This window comes from Pleurodeles waltl, chromosome 11 (assembly GCF_031143425.1).
Source record: "Pleurodeles waltl isolate 20211129_DDA chromosome 11, aPleWal1.hap1.20221129, whole genome shotgun sequence".
NCBI classification, from domain to species: domain Eukaryota; kingdom Metazoa; phylum Chordata; class Amphibia; order Caudata; family Salamandridae; genus Pleurodeles; species Pleurodeles waltl.
In genome coordinates, this window is record NC_090450.1 from 690403816 (window position 1) to 690418616 (window position 14801).

The window sequence follows — 14801 nt, forward strand, 5'->3', positions numbered from 1 at the left end:
ACAGGTGGTGGTTCTGGTTCTGAGGGATCGCCTGGGTGCACACTGCCTTCTGTCCAGCGTGGGAAACTGTTAGCCCTGGCTTCTGCCACCGGGACAGAATCCCTGTGCGCTTCCACTGTTGCACCAACCAAGGCTTGTTGGTTCCTGTTCCGAAGGATCTTCAGGCACCAAGTAGCCCCAGCCCCCAGCATTCTACCTCTGCAAGGACAGACTCCTCTCTTCTGCTCCAGCGACGTGGGACTCCTCTTCAGGTGTGCTGCCTGGGCCTCAGTGCGACTTACTGTGCCTGCTGCCAGTGGGTTGCTTGTGGGGGCTTCTGCTAGCTCTCCTGTCTTCTGAGGGTCAGCCTGGAGTAGACCTGGGTCAAGTCCCCAGGGCTTTTCTGGTCCTCCTCAGCTCTGCAAAACGTCCAGCAGCTCCTCTTCCATTTGCTTGTGCTTGTGGGTGGCCATCCTGCCCACTGACCCGTCTGCATCCTGGTGACCGTTGAGGATCAGCTCATAAGTGACTTAAGGGACTCCTGCAGCCCCTGGACCCTGCAGCTGGAGTTTATCCATCATCGTCGACCTGGATGTTCAGCTACTATAGGAAGTTGGCTCTGTATGTGCTATTTCAAAGTAAGGAATAGCATGCACAGAGTCCAAGGGTTCCCCTTAGAGGTAAAATAGTGGTAAAAAATAGATAATACTAATGCTCTATTTTGTGGTAGTGTGGTCGAGCAGTAGGCTTATCCAAGGAGTAGTGTTAAGCATTTGTTGTACATACACATAGACAATAAATGAGGTACACACACTCAGAGACAAATCCAGCCAATAGGTTTTGTTATAGAAAAATATCTTTTCTTAGTTTATTTTAAGAACCACAGGTTCAAATTCTACATGTAATATCTCATTCGAAAGGTATTGCAGGTAAGTACTTTAGGAACTTCAAATCATCAAAATTGCATGTATACTTTTCAAGTTATTCACAAATAGCTGTTTTAAAAGTGGACACTTAGTGCAATTTTCACAGTTCCTAGGGGAGGTAAGTATTTGTTAGGTTAACCAGGTAAGTAAGACACTTACAGGGCTTAGTTCTGGGTCCAAGGTAGCCCACCGTTGGGGGTTCAGAGCAACCCCAAAGTCACCACACCAGCAGCTCAGGGCCGGTCAGGTGCAGAGTTCAAAGTGGTGCCCAAAACACATAGGCTAGAATGGAGAGAAGGGGGTGCCCCGGTTCCGGTCTGCTTGCAGGTAAGTACCCGCGTCTTCGGAGGGCAGACCAGGGGGGTTTTGTAGGGCACCGGGGGGGACACAAGCCCACACAGAAATTTCACCCTCAGCGGCGCGGGGGCGGCCGGGTGCAGTGTAGAAACAGGCGTCGGGTTCGCAATGTTAGTCTATGAGAGATCTCGGGATCTCTTCAGCGCTGCAGGCAGGCAAGGGGGGGATTCCTCGGGGAAACCTCCACTTGGGCAAGGGAGAGGGACTCCTAGGGGTCACTTCTCCAGTGAAAGTCCGGTCCTTCAGGTCCTGGGGGCTGCGGGTGCAGGGTCTCTCCCAGGCGTCGGGACTTTAGGTTCAAAGAATCGCGGTCAGGGGAAGCCTCGGGATTCCCTCTGCAGGCGGCGCTGTGGGGGCTCAGGGGGGACAGGTTTTGGTACTCACAGTATCAGAGTAGTCCTGGGGTCCCTCCTGAGGTGTCGGATCTCCACCAGCCGAGTCGGGGTCGCCGGGTGCAGTGTTGCAAGTCTCACGCTTCTTGCGGGGAGCTTGCAGGGTTCTTTAAAGCTGCTGGAAACAAAGTTGCAGCTTTTCTTGGAGCAGGTCCGCTGTCCTCGGGAGTTTCTTGTCTTTTCGAAGCAGGGGCAGTCCTCAGAGGATGTCGAGGTCGCTGGTCCCTTTGGAAGGCGTCGCTGGAGCAGGATCTTTGGAAGGCAGACAGGCCGGTGCGTTTCTGGAGCCAAGGCAGTTGTCGTCTTCTGGTCTTCCGCTGCAGGGGTTTTCAGCTAGGCAGTCCTTCTTCTTGTAGTTGCAGGAATCTAATTTTCTAGGGTTCAGGGTAGCCCTTAAATACTAAATTTAAGGGCGTGTTTAGGTCTGGGGGGGTTAGTAGCCAATGGCTACTAGCCCTGAGGGTGGGTACACCCTCTTTGTGCCTCCTCCCAAGGGGAGGGGGTCACAATCCTAACCCTATTGGGGGAATCCTCCATCTGCAAGATGGAGGATTTCTAAAAGTTAGTCACTTCAGCTCAGGACACCTTAGGGGCTGTCCTGACTGGCCAGTGACTCCTCCTTGTTTTTCTCATTATTTTCTCCGGCCTTGCCGCCAAAAGTGGGGCCTGGCCGGAGGGGGCGGGCAACTCCACTAGCTGGAGTGTCCTGCTGGGTTGGCACAAAGGAGGTGAGCCTTTGAGGCTCACCGCCAGGTGTGACAATTCCTGCCTGGGGGAGGTGTTAGCATCTCCACCCAGTGCAGGCTTTGTTACTGGCCTCAGAGTGACAAAGGCACTCTCCCCATGGGGCCAGCAACATGTCTCGGTTTGTGGCAGGCTGCTAAAACTAGTCAGCCTACACAGATAGTCGGTTAAGTTTCAGGGGGCACCTCTAAGGTGCCCTCTGGGGTGCATTTTATAATAAAATGTACACTGGCATCAGTGTGCATTTATTGTGCTGAGAAGTTTGATACCAAACTTCCCAGTTTTCAGTGTAGCCATTATGGTGCTGTGGAGTTCGTGTTTGACAGGCTCCCAGACCATATACTCTTATGGCTACCCTGCACTTACAATGTCTAAGGTTTTGTTTAGACACTGTAGGGGTACCATGCTCATGCACTGGTACCCTCACCTATGGTATAGTGCACCCTGCCTTAGGGCTGTAAGGCCTGCTAGAGGGGTGTCTTACCTATACTGCATAGGCAGTGAGAGGCTGGCATGGCACCCTGAGGGGAGTGCCATGTCGACTTACTCGTTTTGTCCTCACTAGCACACACAAGCTGGCAAGCAGTGTGTCTGTGCTGAGTGAGAGGTCTCCAGGGTGGCATAAGACATGCTGCAGCCCTTAGAGACCTTCCTTGGCATCAGGGCCCTTGGTACTAGAAGTACCAGTTACAAGGGACTTATCTGGATGCCAGGGTCTGCCAATTGTGGATACAAAAGTACAGGTTAGGGAAAGAACACTGGTGCTGGGGCCTGGTTAGCAGGCCTCAGCACACTTTCAATTGTAAACATAGCATCAGCAAAGGCAAAAAGTCAGGGGGCAACCATGCCAAGGAGGCATTTCCTTACAGCTACTGAAAGGTGGCCATTCGCTCCTGCCCCACCTGTCCACTCCTGAGTGGACTGGACTTGGTCTCATTCTTTTGCAGGTCTTCTTCACCTGGACTCCACCCCTGGGTTCCACTGGTCCGGTCCTGCTTCTGCATTTTCAAACCGGGACGTCCCCATGTTAGTCTATGGGAAAACTTGTAACTTACCTCTTTGCACCCAACTTGCAGGAACTTCACCTCTAGGAGGGTGGGCATTACCACCTGGGCACCTCCAAGGGTCTGCAAGACCTGCTAGAGTTACATGCACTGCATGCAATGTTTAGGAGACATGGCACCCAGGCTGTGTGCCGTGTTGTGTTTTCAATTGTGGGAGCACATGGTCACGCAGCCTGCAATGGCAGTCTGCATAAGGTTGGTGTTGGGTCCCTCACAGTGGCAACACGCTGCAGCTCTAAGGGGCCATCTTCTGTACCTATGCCCTATGCCCTATGTACGAGGGGTACCATTTGCTAGGGACTTACAGGGGGCTGAAGGGCCTGGTCACTTGGGGATCAAGTGACCAGGTGCCTTATTTTAGGGAAGGGACACTGGCACTGGGGACCTGGTTAGCAGGGAACCAGTGCACTTCGGTCAAAGTTGCATCTAAAAACCAGGCAAAAGTGTTGGGGGGCCAGGGCGGAAAGGGGGTGGAGGCAGGGTACCGCAACCAGAACCTAGCTCCCTACAATGAGGAATGCTCATGTCGCGTACTGACCAAACACTGCTACCCCATAACATGATACAAGGACACACTGATAATATGATGCACATGCACAGCTGTATCGGGGTACTCACGTGGATTGTCAGAAGGCTCAATAATCCTTAAAAAATAAGGCAGGAGCTTTCTAATCTGGATTGCTACCAGGTGCAGATAGTGCTAATGCAGGAAACCTATCTCACACGCTCTACTGACTTGCATGTGGAAGCTAGATGAGCTTCAGTCCAAGTGGCCTCATCTTATTAGTCATCCTCCATGAGGTTCCTCGTTTTGATTAAAAAAGAACTCCAGTTCACACTCGTCGAAATAATGCAAGGAAGCCTGTGCGGCACAGGGAGCTAGGTTATGGTTGCAGGACCCCCCCCCCCCCCCCCCCCCCCCCTCCCTCCAAGAGGGCTTTGGGCTCTCTGGCACCCCACATAATAGGCAAAGTCTTGGTCGGACGGACAACATGACAGCCATGTTTTATCTACAAAAATGGGGGGGCAAGAGAGACACTCCCTACAGTTATCACACCTATCTCAGTCGGTTTGGCGTTGGGCAGCATGTCACAACTTTCAACTGCTAATGGAACAACTCCCAGGGACGGTCAACGACTTTGCCGATGTCCTCAGCAGAATGCTGCAAGCAGTCCCAGAGTGGGAATTCCATTTCTGAGTCATCCTCCCATGCTTCCACAGGTTGGGGTTTCCACAGATAGACCGGTTTGCAATCGCAGACAACACAAAACGCCCAGACTTTGCTTTCAGGCTCCCAAACCCACTATTCAAGTGCAGTGCTGTATGGATGAACTGGTCATGAATATGTGCCTATGCATTTCCACCTATCCCTCTTCTTCCGTTTTGTAGTTCGTAAGCTCAGGCAAATGCCTCCCCCTCATTCTGATTGCTCCCACTTGGGCTCGGCAGCAATGGTTCACCACACTACTCAAGCTTTCCATAGTGCCCCATGAGAAGCTTTCCCTCAACTCGGATCTATTCACTCAGAACCATGGAGTAAACGGACATCCAAGTAAAAAGGAACTTAACCTTGCGATTTGGCTCCTGAGGTCATAGAATTCAGTTACCTTAATCTCCCATCTGAATGTATGACCATTCTTGTAGCTCGTAGACCCACAACCCGAGCATGTTACGCTGCTAAGTGAGAGACGTTTGTTTGTTTTCTTCTGCCGCGGTAAGCACATTGACCCATAGCTACAACTGTTCAAAACATTGTCTGCTATCTTTTCCATTTGCAGACCTCTGGTCTAGCTTACACTTTAATACGCCAGCGTTTAGCTGCAATGGCTATCTACCTACAGAACAGACAATAACTGGTACTTTGAACTAGGATAAACGTTAAGGCATTCATGGAAGGTCTTAAAAGACTAATTCCACCTAGGATTCCTCCTGCACCCATATGGACTCTTAACGTTGTACTCACCAAGCTTATGGGTCCACCATTTGAACCGTTGTATAGCTACCCCCTCCAATTTGTATCTTGGAAGGTTGCCTTTTAGGTGGCCATCACTTCACTTAGACATGTCAGTGAGTTCAAGGCATTAACCTTGGAAGAACCTCTTTCTTCCAGCTACAGAGACACACTGTACTCCTTCGAACTAACCCAAATACCTTCCAAAAGTGGTTTCCACTTCCACTTCAGTCACTTGAATTACCGGTTGTTCTTTCTGCAACCCGATTTAGTTGCAGAAAGGGCCCTTCATACACTAGATGTAAAAACAACTTTAATGTATTATATCGACAGCTAAAGAGTTTTGTAAAACTAAGCAACTTTGTTGCCTTTTTGCCCCCCTTACAAAGCAACGCCCATATCTAAATCGGGCATTTCCAGATGGATAATTAAATGCATTCAGAACCCCAAAGCTAAAAGAACTTTGCCCTCACCTCCTAGAACACACTCACCCATAAGATAGGAGCTTCTATGGCTTTCCTGGGCAATATACCTGTAGCTGAAATCTATAAAGCAACTACATGGTGTACTCTACACACGTTGTACTAAACAATATTGTGCAGCTGTATTAGCACACCAACAAGAAAATGTAGGACAGGGAGAGCTATGTACCCTTTCCCAGACAACTGCAGCACCCTCTTTAGCCACTGCTTTCTGGAGGGCACTGCTATACAGCCTATGCAGAGCATGTTTCTCTACAGCCACACTTGCCATTGAACAAATTATTTTACCCTGTAAGCATCTGTTTGTGGCATGTAGTGCTGTAAATTAACATGCACCAACCCTCCTCCCCAGACACCTTTGGCCGTTGCCGTACCTTCTTATACTTTCCGATACTTTCATATGCGCTTCATATAAAATGCCACCACACCGCCTTTGATGCTTCCGCACTTGATCAGATATGTTATTAACTCCGATCTGAGAGAGTGCAAAAAAGCTTTGATAGTATGAGTGAACTTCCTGTTCATTGTTGCATTAAATGTTTGTGATTCCTAGTGCTCTGCAAGAATTTTAAACATGAATCTGATGAGACGAGGCTACGCCTGTTAAGGAAAAGCTAGTATAGACAAGAACCTTTCCTTATGTGATGACAAGCTTTGGAATTGATAAGTTTATTCTCATAGGTGTTCATGCATTCACATAGATGGCTTATGCATTGTAGTTGGATATTGTTTCTTTAAACTTGGTATCTGTACATAATGTGTTGACATTTCGTTAAATCCCTGCTCTCCCTGAGGTGGGTCTTCTTTCCTTCAGTGGGGTTTCTTTTCCAAAGTTAAACTTAATCCTTTAGGAACTTCTGTTTTGATGACTACTAAGCTTCAGCAATACATTGCATACATATATGATTTTTGTAAACCAAATCTGACGGGTCAGAGATTGTGTTGATGCATCAGCCATGCACACATAGCAAAGAATTTCACTGAATCTCAATCATGAAAAATGTGATAATCTGTGCATCTTGAACATTTGTTAATCATTGAGTTAGGTTTACACACAGTCAGTTCTCTTACCCTAATGAAGACTTCACTGATTTATTTATAGTTCTCCTCCTGCATGTGAATGGTGAAAATGTACAAAAGGTTTCTTTGCACCCTATTGATGAAATATGTTATTCCATTAGGAGCCCTTTCTTCACTCAGCTGAAATATGGGGCCTTAGCTTTTCCTTCACCTAGACAGTCTCTTTAAAATAAAAGGGGGCAGTTCCCAACTGGAGAAGGACCTGTGAAATATTTGTTACTACCCACAAACTTGTGGGGGGTGTTAACCCACTTGCTGGTCAACTTTCCTGGAAACTCATCCGTCAAACCCCTGGTGGGAGATTCACTCCTAATGACAATCTGCAAACTGTGTGTTTGCAAGCGTAATTCTGATATGCATCTAGATGCAGGTTGTGGGAACCAGAATTGTCTTGAGTGTGGCTCAGTTTATGGTGTACACCTAAGGTAGCTGAGGCGAGCAACTTAAGCTTATCCAGGAAGAATGTAAAGACACTTGCAATACCACAGTAGCCAGACAGTCACTCCCACACAAGTGGTGCAAAAATAAAGGATTCTTTATTACGGCACTAACTACTAGATTAGCATTGGTATAACTCCCTTTGGAGATATCGACACACAATATACAAACTCAATCACAAGCAGAAATAGCATAAAATGTACAAGGCCCCATGAGGGGGGGCCAAACCATATACTAAGTAAGTGGAATGCAAAGTAGTGAACCCAACCAAGGTAAGTGTGGTAGTTAGCTGGGGCTAGGGAAGGACAAAAACATCAGAGGTAAGTACAGCATGTGTCCCTCGTGAATGGATGCAGAGTGGTTACCTACCCGGTTGTCCCATAGACTAAGGGAAATCATTGTTGGAATTTGTGAGTTTCAGGACCCTTCCCAATAGCACCCCAGGAAAGTGGAGGCCTTGGTTGTCCAGCTGCTGTCACGACCCGTGGACCAGGCCGGTGGAACCCAGAGACAAATTTCCAACATGGAAGACCTGAAAAGGAAGGGGAGAGAGTCCAGCAGCCTCGAAGGTGCCCAGTTGGTGCAGGTGGCAATACCCACCCTCCTAGAGGTGAAGATCCTGCAGGCTGGCGAAGGAAGAAGTTCAGCTGCTGGGTCGAGGAGCGGCAGAAGATCCCAGGAGTTGCCTCTTAGCTGTACCCCATCGGACGCCGGATTGCAAGGAGTTCAGTGACCAGCGGGGCCACCAACAAGCACTGGCCAATGCAAACAGAGGTTGAATATGGATTTGCAAGATGTTTGGGACCAGCAAGGACCAGAATACTCTTCCCTTGAGGGGGGAGTTGGAGCCCATCCTCAGCCCACAGGTAGGCCAACAGAAGTCATTGGAGCTGCCAAGAGTGACCTTCAGGCGATGGACACAGGGAGTCACAAATAGGCCTCAACAGCACAACAGAACAGAAGTCGCAGGAGCTGCAGGACGGAGGTTGATATTCAAGATGCAGAGTGCTGGAGACTGGAGCTTCTTGGTGTCTGAAGATCTCCTGGAGTCAACAAGCCTTGGCAAGAGCAACAGCCACAGTGCACAGGGGTTCCAGTCCAGTGGCAGGGGCCCAATGTCTCCCAATTTGGTCAAATGATAGGCAGGACCCAGAGGAGGCCACAGATTTGTCACCTGTGATGCAGTGCCGTTTGATGTCTGTGGGACAGCAGACCCCCACCAGCCAGTTGACATTGTCTTGAGGTGCCTGCGGATGCAGGGGAGTGACTCCTTCACTTCAAGGGAGATTCCTTTGTACTTCCAGGTGCAGACAAAGTCCTTGTGACCCTGGAGGGATGCACAGCCTTGGATGTTGCAGAATTCTTGCAGGATCCGGAGAAGCAATGTTTCAAACGGAGCATTCCCACCAGGAGCAGACTTGTTTCTGTTCCAAAGCAGACCAGCAGTAGTTTCAGAAGCCAGGAGCAGAAGATGTCTCGCAGAGAGTTCCTTGAAGAGTCTTGCTCGATGAATCTGAGGACCCACCCTCAGGGGAGCCCTTAAACCCTAAAAAGGGGTTGGTCACTTTCTTTTTATTTTTTTTATTTTTTTTATTAGAGAATATAGGGTGGTACAGAGTATATATGAACATATCTTCAGGGCGTTACATTACAACAGGTAATTTCACAGTAGATATATAGGTGTGTGTACACTAATGAATATTCTGAGTAATAAGCTATGGGATCATGGGTGAATGAAGGGGGAGGGTAGAAAGAGGGGCTGAGAGGTGGGAGAAAACATTCATGGGGGAGGGGTATAGAGGAGAAAGAGAGGGTGGAAAGAGAGAGATTGGGAAGAAGAGGGGGTGGGTGGGAAGTTTTGGGGTCAACACGTCAAGGTTATTGAGTGAGTATATCGATTACTCCCTGTCTGGTGTGAATTATCATGTAGAGTTGTGTAATATTGTATGCGTGCCTAGGTAGTTTTAATGTGAGGTATAGGGTCTGGTGCTTAGGGAGGAGTAGTGCAGGGGAGGGGGAAATCAAGGGGTATCTGAGTAAGTATAGTTTTTAATGTTTTAGGGGCGAGTCCTTCATGTCTGTACTGGGTAGTCAGGCACAAGTCTGGTAGGGGGAAGGAGAGAGTTATTGGATACGTGTTTAAGCTGTCTGGGGTGGAGGATGCTTTACAAGGCGGGCAGTCTGGGAAATGGAGGGATGGGAAAGAAAGAAAGAGGGGGGGGGGGGGGGTTCTAGAATAACAGCTGCCATCTGCTGACTATCCACCAGCTGCCTTATGGTCCTGTCAAGAAAGGGCTCCAGACCTCTGTGAACAGAGCCGCTTGATCCTGTAGGTTGTAGATTACTCACTTGTGGGTAGCAGTTTGGAACATAGCTGTCATCCATTCTGCTGGGGTTGGGGCAATACTAGACCTCCAGTGTCGGAGTATGCAGATTTTGGCTATGGCAATTGCCGTATGGAGCAGCCGTTTCTGGGGTCGTGACAGGGAGGGGTACTGGCGCATGTCATGTAGAAGGATGAGTGATGGCTGGGTCAGGTGTGGTATCTGTATTGAGTGTGCCAGTGTGTGGCGCACAGCTTCCCATAGGGGCTGTATCGTTGGGCAGTGGCATAGGATACGTAGTAGGTCACAATGGAGGTCTACGCATCGCCAGCACTTCGCATGTGGCATCAGGCCTGCCCTGAAGCGTTTTATGGGAGTCCAATACCATTCTTGTAGAACTTTAAATAGACAGAATTTCAGTCGGGCCTCACGGACACCCCTATCAAGGGCCTCTATTATGTCCGACCATTCTTCTTCAGTGTAGGTGACCTCAAGTCGATCCTGCCACTTTAGGCGCAACCGTTCAAGGAGGGGTTGCGAGTAAAGATGGTTTGTTAGCTCTGCGTATAGTCTGGCCATAACGCCTCTGTGACGACCCCACGTCTGTAGGTAGGTGACAATGGGCGAGGCTTTGATCGTCCACGGGGGTGTTCCTAGGGCTCTGCGCATGCAATGCTTGAGCTGTATGTATCGCCACTCTTGATTGTTGTGAATGTCAGACTCTTCCCGTTGGGAGTCCAAGAGTCTGGGTCGGTCGCCATCTGTGATTTGGGCTATATTGTGGATACCAGCGTTGTTCCATTGGGGCCATCTAAGGGTGTTTCCCCCTATTTTTATGCTTTTGTTTCCTTCTATAGGGGCCTGGGCATGCAAGAAGGGGTGTATGCTCAATAGGCGGTGAGCTCTGCGCCATGCTGCATTTGTAGCCATGAGGATAAGGTTGGACATGTGGGGACAGTCAGTGTATATCCCTCCTAGCTCTACGTGCTGACCCTGCAGGAGTTTCTCCGTGACCACCCACTGTGGGGATCCGGGGTTCCTGGGAGTGTGTAGGCTAGTTGTGATAGTAGCAGAGCTAGAGAGTATTGTTCTACTGAGGGGAGTCCTAAGCCTCCATAGGATCGTCGTGCCAGTATTGTTGCAGGTTTCAGCCTTGGGCGTATAGAGCCCCAGACAAAAGTCTTTATTGAGGCATCAATCTTTCGGAGTGAGGAGAGAGGCACCTGTAGAGGGAGATTACCTAGTGTGTATGTGAAGTGCGGGAGGGTAACCATCCTGACCGCCTGTGTCCTGCCCCACATGGATAGGCCCAGTAGTGACCACTTGGCGAAGTCCTGTTTCATCCGGGATATAAGAGGGTCTAGATTATCCTTGACCATGTGTTCCATGCCTTGGTTGACATACGTTCCTAGATATTTGAGGTGAAACGGGCTTCATTTGAATGGGAGGCCATGAATTGCGGCTCTCGTTGTTACGCAGGATAGGGGTAGTGACTCGCTCTTGTCCCAGTTTACCCGATATCCGGATAGGGGCTCGAATCGCGAGCAGTGATAGCAGGGATCTTTCTAGGTAAGACAGGGTTAGCAGGATGTCGTCAGTGTAAAGATAGATTTTGGAGGAACCCCATGTTAGAGGGATACCTTTTATCTGTTGGGAGTTCCGTATAGTAGCTGCCAGAGGTTCCATTGCTAGCAGGAATAGGAGCGGTGACAGGGGACAACCCTGTCTTGTGCCTCTTCCAATGGGGAATGGGTCTGATAGAAAGCCCCCGCAATTAACTTGCACCGTAGGGTGGTCATACAATAATCGAACTTTGGAGATAAATTGTTCTCCGAGACCAAAGTATTTCATGGTAGCAAACAGGTAGGGCCATTCGATACGGTCAAATGCTTTCTCCGCATCAAGGGATAGGGCCAGGGCTTCCTCTGGTAGGTGTAATCTTTCAAATGGGGTATGACAGAGTGCGCATGTGATTTCTGGAGGTGTGACCCGGTACGAATCCTACCCGAGTGTTATGAATCAGGGACGGTATCATTTTACGTAGACTTACCGCTAGGACGCTCGCTAGGAGTTTGACATCTCCGTTCAGAAGGGAGATGGGGCGATAGCTGCCACAGAGTAGGGGGTCTCTCCCCGATTTGGGAAGGACAACAATCATAGCCCTGTTGGACAGAGCGCCCAGGGAGCCTTCCTGACATGCCTCCGTGAGTGCCTCGTGCACCGCAAAATTCTGCAGGGAATCCGTCCTCTCCCGTGGACTTGTGGTAGGGGAGGTTTGCAATAACTTGCGTTATTTCTTCCCTGCATATGTCGCCCTCTAGAAGAGCTTGGCCTGCCTCCGAGAGACAGGGTAGGTTGGCCGCGGTAAGAAATGCCTCAGTCTGTACGTGGTCGGTCGTTTCAGGGGTATAAAGATGTTGGTAATAAGCGGCTAATTTGTTTACAATATCTTGTGGGTGGGTTAGTACCGCTCCTGAAGAGGACGTGATGGCGGAGGCAGCTTCTCTCTGTCGGAGTTGTGCCGCTAGAAGGCGTCCTGCCTTCTCGCCTTGCTCATAGTGCCGACCGCGTAGTCTTTGCAGCGCGTATTCCGCCTGCGATGTATAGAGCTCATTATGTGCCATTCGGGGTTGGTCACTTTTCTAAGGTGACCCACCAATCAGAGGGGTCAGGGACTTCATTTACCTGGCCTAACTAGTCAGATGCTCCCAGGGGCCGCTGCACATCTTATTTTTAAGATGGTAGGATCAAGTGGCCATCTAGCAGAGCTCTGTACACCTCCCTAGTGGTGTACAGAGGTGGTATTGCGGCGGAGCGGGAACCGGGGGATCCTGAACTGGTACAAACTGAATTATGCAAGGATGGCACCAAATGTGCCCTTCAAAGCAGGCTGGTGGCGCTCAGAGGGTACCCCACTCCAGCCCAGAGACACCTAAGAGAAGAGTTCACACCGCCCTTCATCATGAAACACTTTGTTTTGTCCTTCCCTCTTCTCGAGCTGGATGACCAGTGTAGGAAGTTGGCTCTGTATGCACTATTTCAAAGTAAGGAATAGTATGCACAGAGTCCAAGGGTTCCCCTTAGAGGTAAGATAGAGCATTAGAATTATCTCTTTTTGCCACTATTTTGTGGTAGTGTGGTCGAGCAGCAGGCTTATCAAAGGAGTAGTGTTAAGCATTTGTTGTACACACACAGGCAATAAATGAGGAACACACACTCAAAGAAAATTCCAGGCCAATAGGTTTTTGTATAGAAAAATATATTTTCTTAGTTTATTTTAAGAACCACAGGTTCAAGATTTACATGCAATACTTCAAATGAAAGGTATTGCAGGTAGGTACTTTAGGAACTTTGAATTAGCAAAATAGCATATACAGTTTTCACATAAATCACATATAGCTATTTTAAAGCTAGGCAATGCAATTTTCAACAGTTCCTGGGGGAGTAAGAGTTTGCAGGTAAGTAAACCACCTACTGGGTTCAAGTTTGGGTCCAAGGTAGCCCACCGTTGGGGGTTCAGAGCAACCCCAAAGTTACCACACCAGCAGCTCAGGACCGGTCAGGTGCAGAGGTCAAAGTGGTCGCCAAAACGCATAGGCTTCAATGGAGAAGGGGGTGCCCCGGTTCCAGTCTGCCAGCAGGTAAGTACCCGCGTCTTCGGAGGGCAGACCAGGAGGGTTTTGTAGGGCACCGGGGGGGGGGGGGGGGGGGGGGGGGGGGGTTCTTAGAAGCAGGCAGTCGCGGTCAGGGGGTGCCTCGGGATTCCCTCTGCAGGTGTCGCTGTGGGGACTCAGGGGGGGCAACTCTGGCTACTCATGGTCTCGCAGTCGCCGGGGAGTCCTCCCTGAAGTGATTGTTCTCCACAAGTCGAGCCGGGGGCGTCGGGTGCAGAGTGCCAAGTCTCACGCTTCCGGCGGGAAACGCGTGTTGTTTCAAAGTTGCTTCTTTGTTGCAAAGTTGCAGTCTTTGGTGAACAGAGCCACTGTCCTCTGGAGTTCTTGGTCCTTCTAGATGCAGGGCAGTCCTCTGAGGCTTCAGAGGTCGCTGGTCCCTGGGGAAAGCGTCGCTGGAGCAGTGTCTTTAGAAGTGGGGAGACAGGCCGGTAGAGCTGGGGCCAAAGCAGTTGGTGTCTCAGTCTTCTCTGCAGGGTTTTTCAGCTTAGCAGTCCTCTTGTTCTTAGGTTGCAGGAATGTGAGTTCCTAGGTTCTGGGGAGCCCCTAAATACTAAATTTAGGGGTGTGCTTAGGTCTGGGGGGGTTAGTAGCCAATGGCTACTAGCCCTGAGGGTGGCTACACCCTCTTTGTGCCTCCTCCCGAGGGGGTGGGGGGTGGGGGGGGGGGGGGTGTACATTCCTATCCCTATTGGGGGAATCCTCCATCTGCAAGATGGAGGATTTCTAAAAGTCAGTCACCTCAGCTCAGGTTGCCTGGAAGGCTGTACAGGCAGATCTGGAGGATCCTCTATGGAACCCCCAGAGTACATGGTATCGTATAACTAACATTGGAATCTGTGTTGCATGATTCCAATATGTTTGATACCAAACATGCCTAGGTTTGGAGAAACCATTATGTTGCTGTAACACTTGTGCTGACCAGTGTCCACGGCATATCTTAAAATGGCTTCCCTGCACTTACAAAGTCCAGAGAATGGAGTTGGGGTTTTGTAAGGGTACTCTGTTCATGCAGGGGTACCCTCACACTTGGGGACATGCATCTTGCCCTTGACCTAAAGAGCCTTAACAGGGGGTTGACTTATAGTGCTTAAGTGTAATGACCGCGATGTAAGATAAGCCTTACATTGGGGTTGACAGTTTGCGTGGGCTCCCTTGGTTGGCACAATACATGCTGCAGCCCATGGGAGACGCCAGGTGCACCAGTGCCTTGAGTACTGGAGTACCATATACTAGGGACTTACATAGATGCACCAGTATGGCTTTTGTGGGGCAAAAACGTTGTAAAGCAACCAAATTTTGAGGTGAGCAAACAGCTACTGGAGTTCTTGTTAGCAGAATCCCAGTGAACTAATGGCTAAATATACTGACATCAGGCAAAAGTAGGAGTAAC

General features: G+C 49.6%; 1 protein-coding gene across 1 annotated transcript in view; it reads left to right on the forward strand.

Moving 5' to 3' along the window:
• C11H2orf42 (chromosome 11 C2orf42 homolog) overlaps positions 1-14801 on the forward strand; it is a 318795-nt gene that overhangs the window by 96154 nt on the left and 207840 nt on the right. The gene's annotated exons all lie outside the window — the stretch shown is intronic.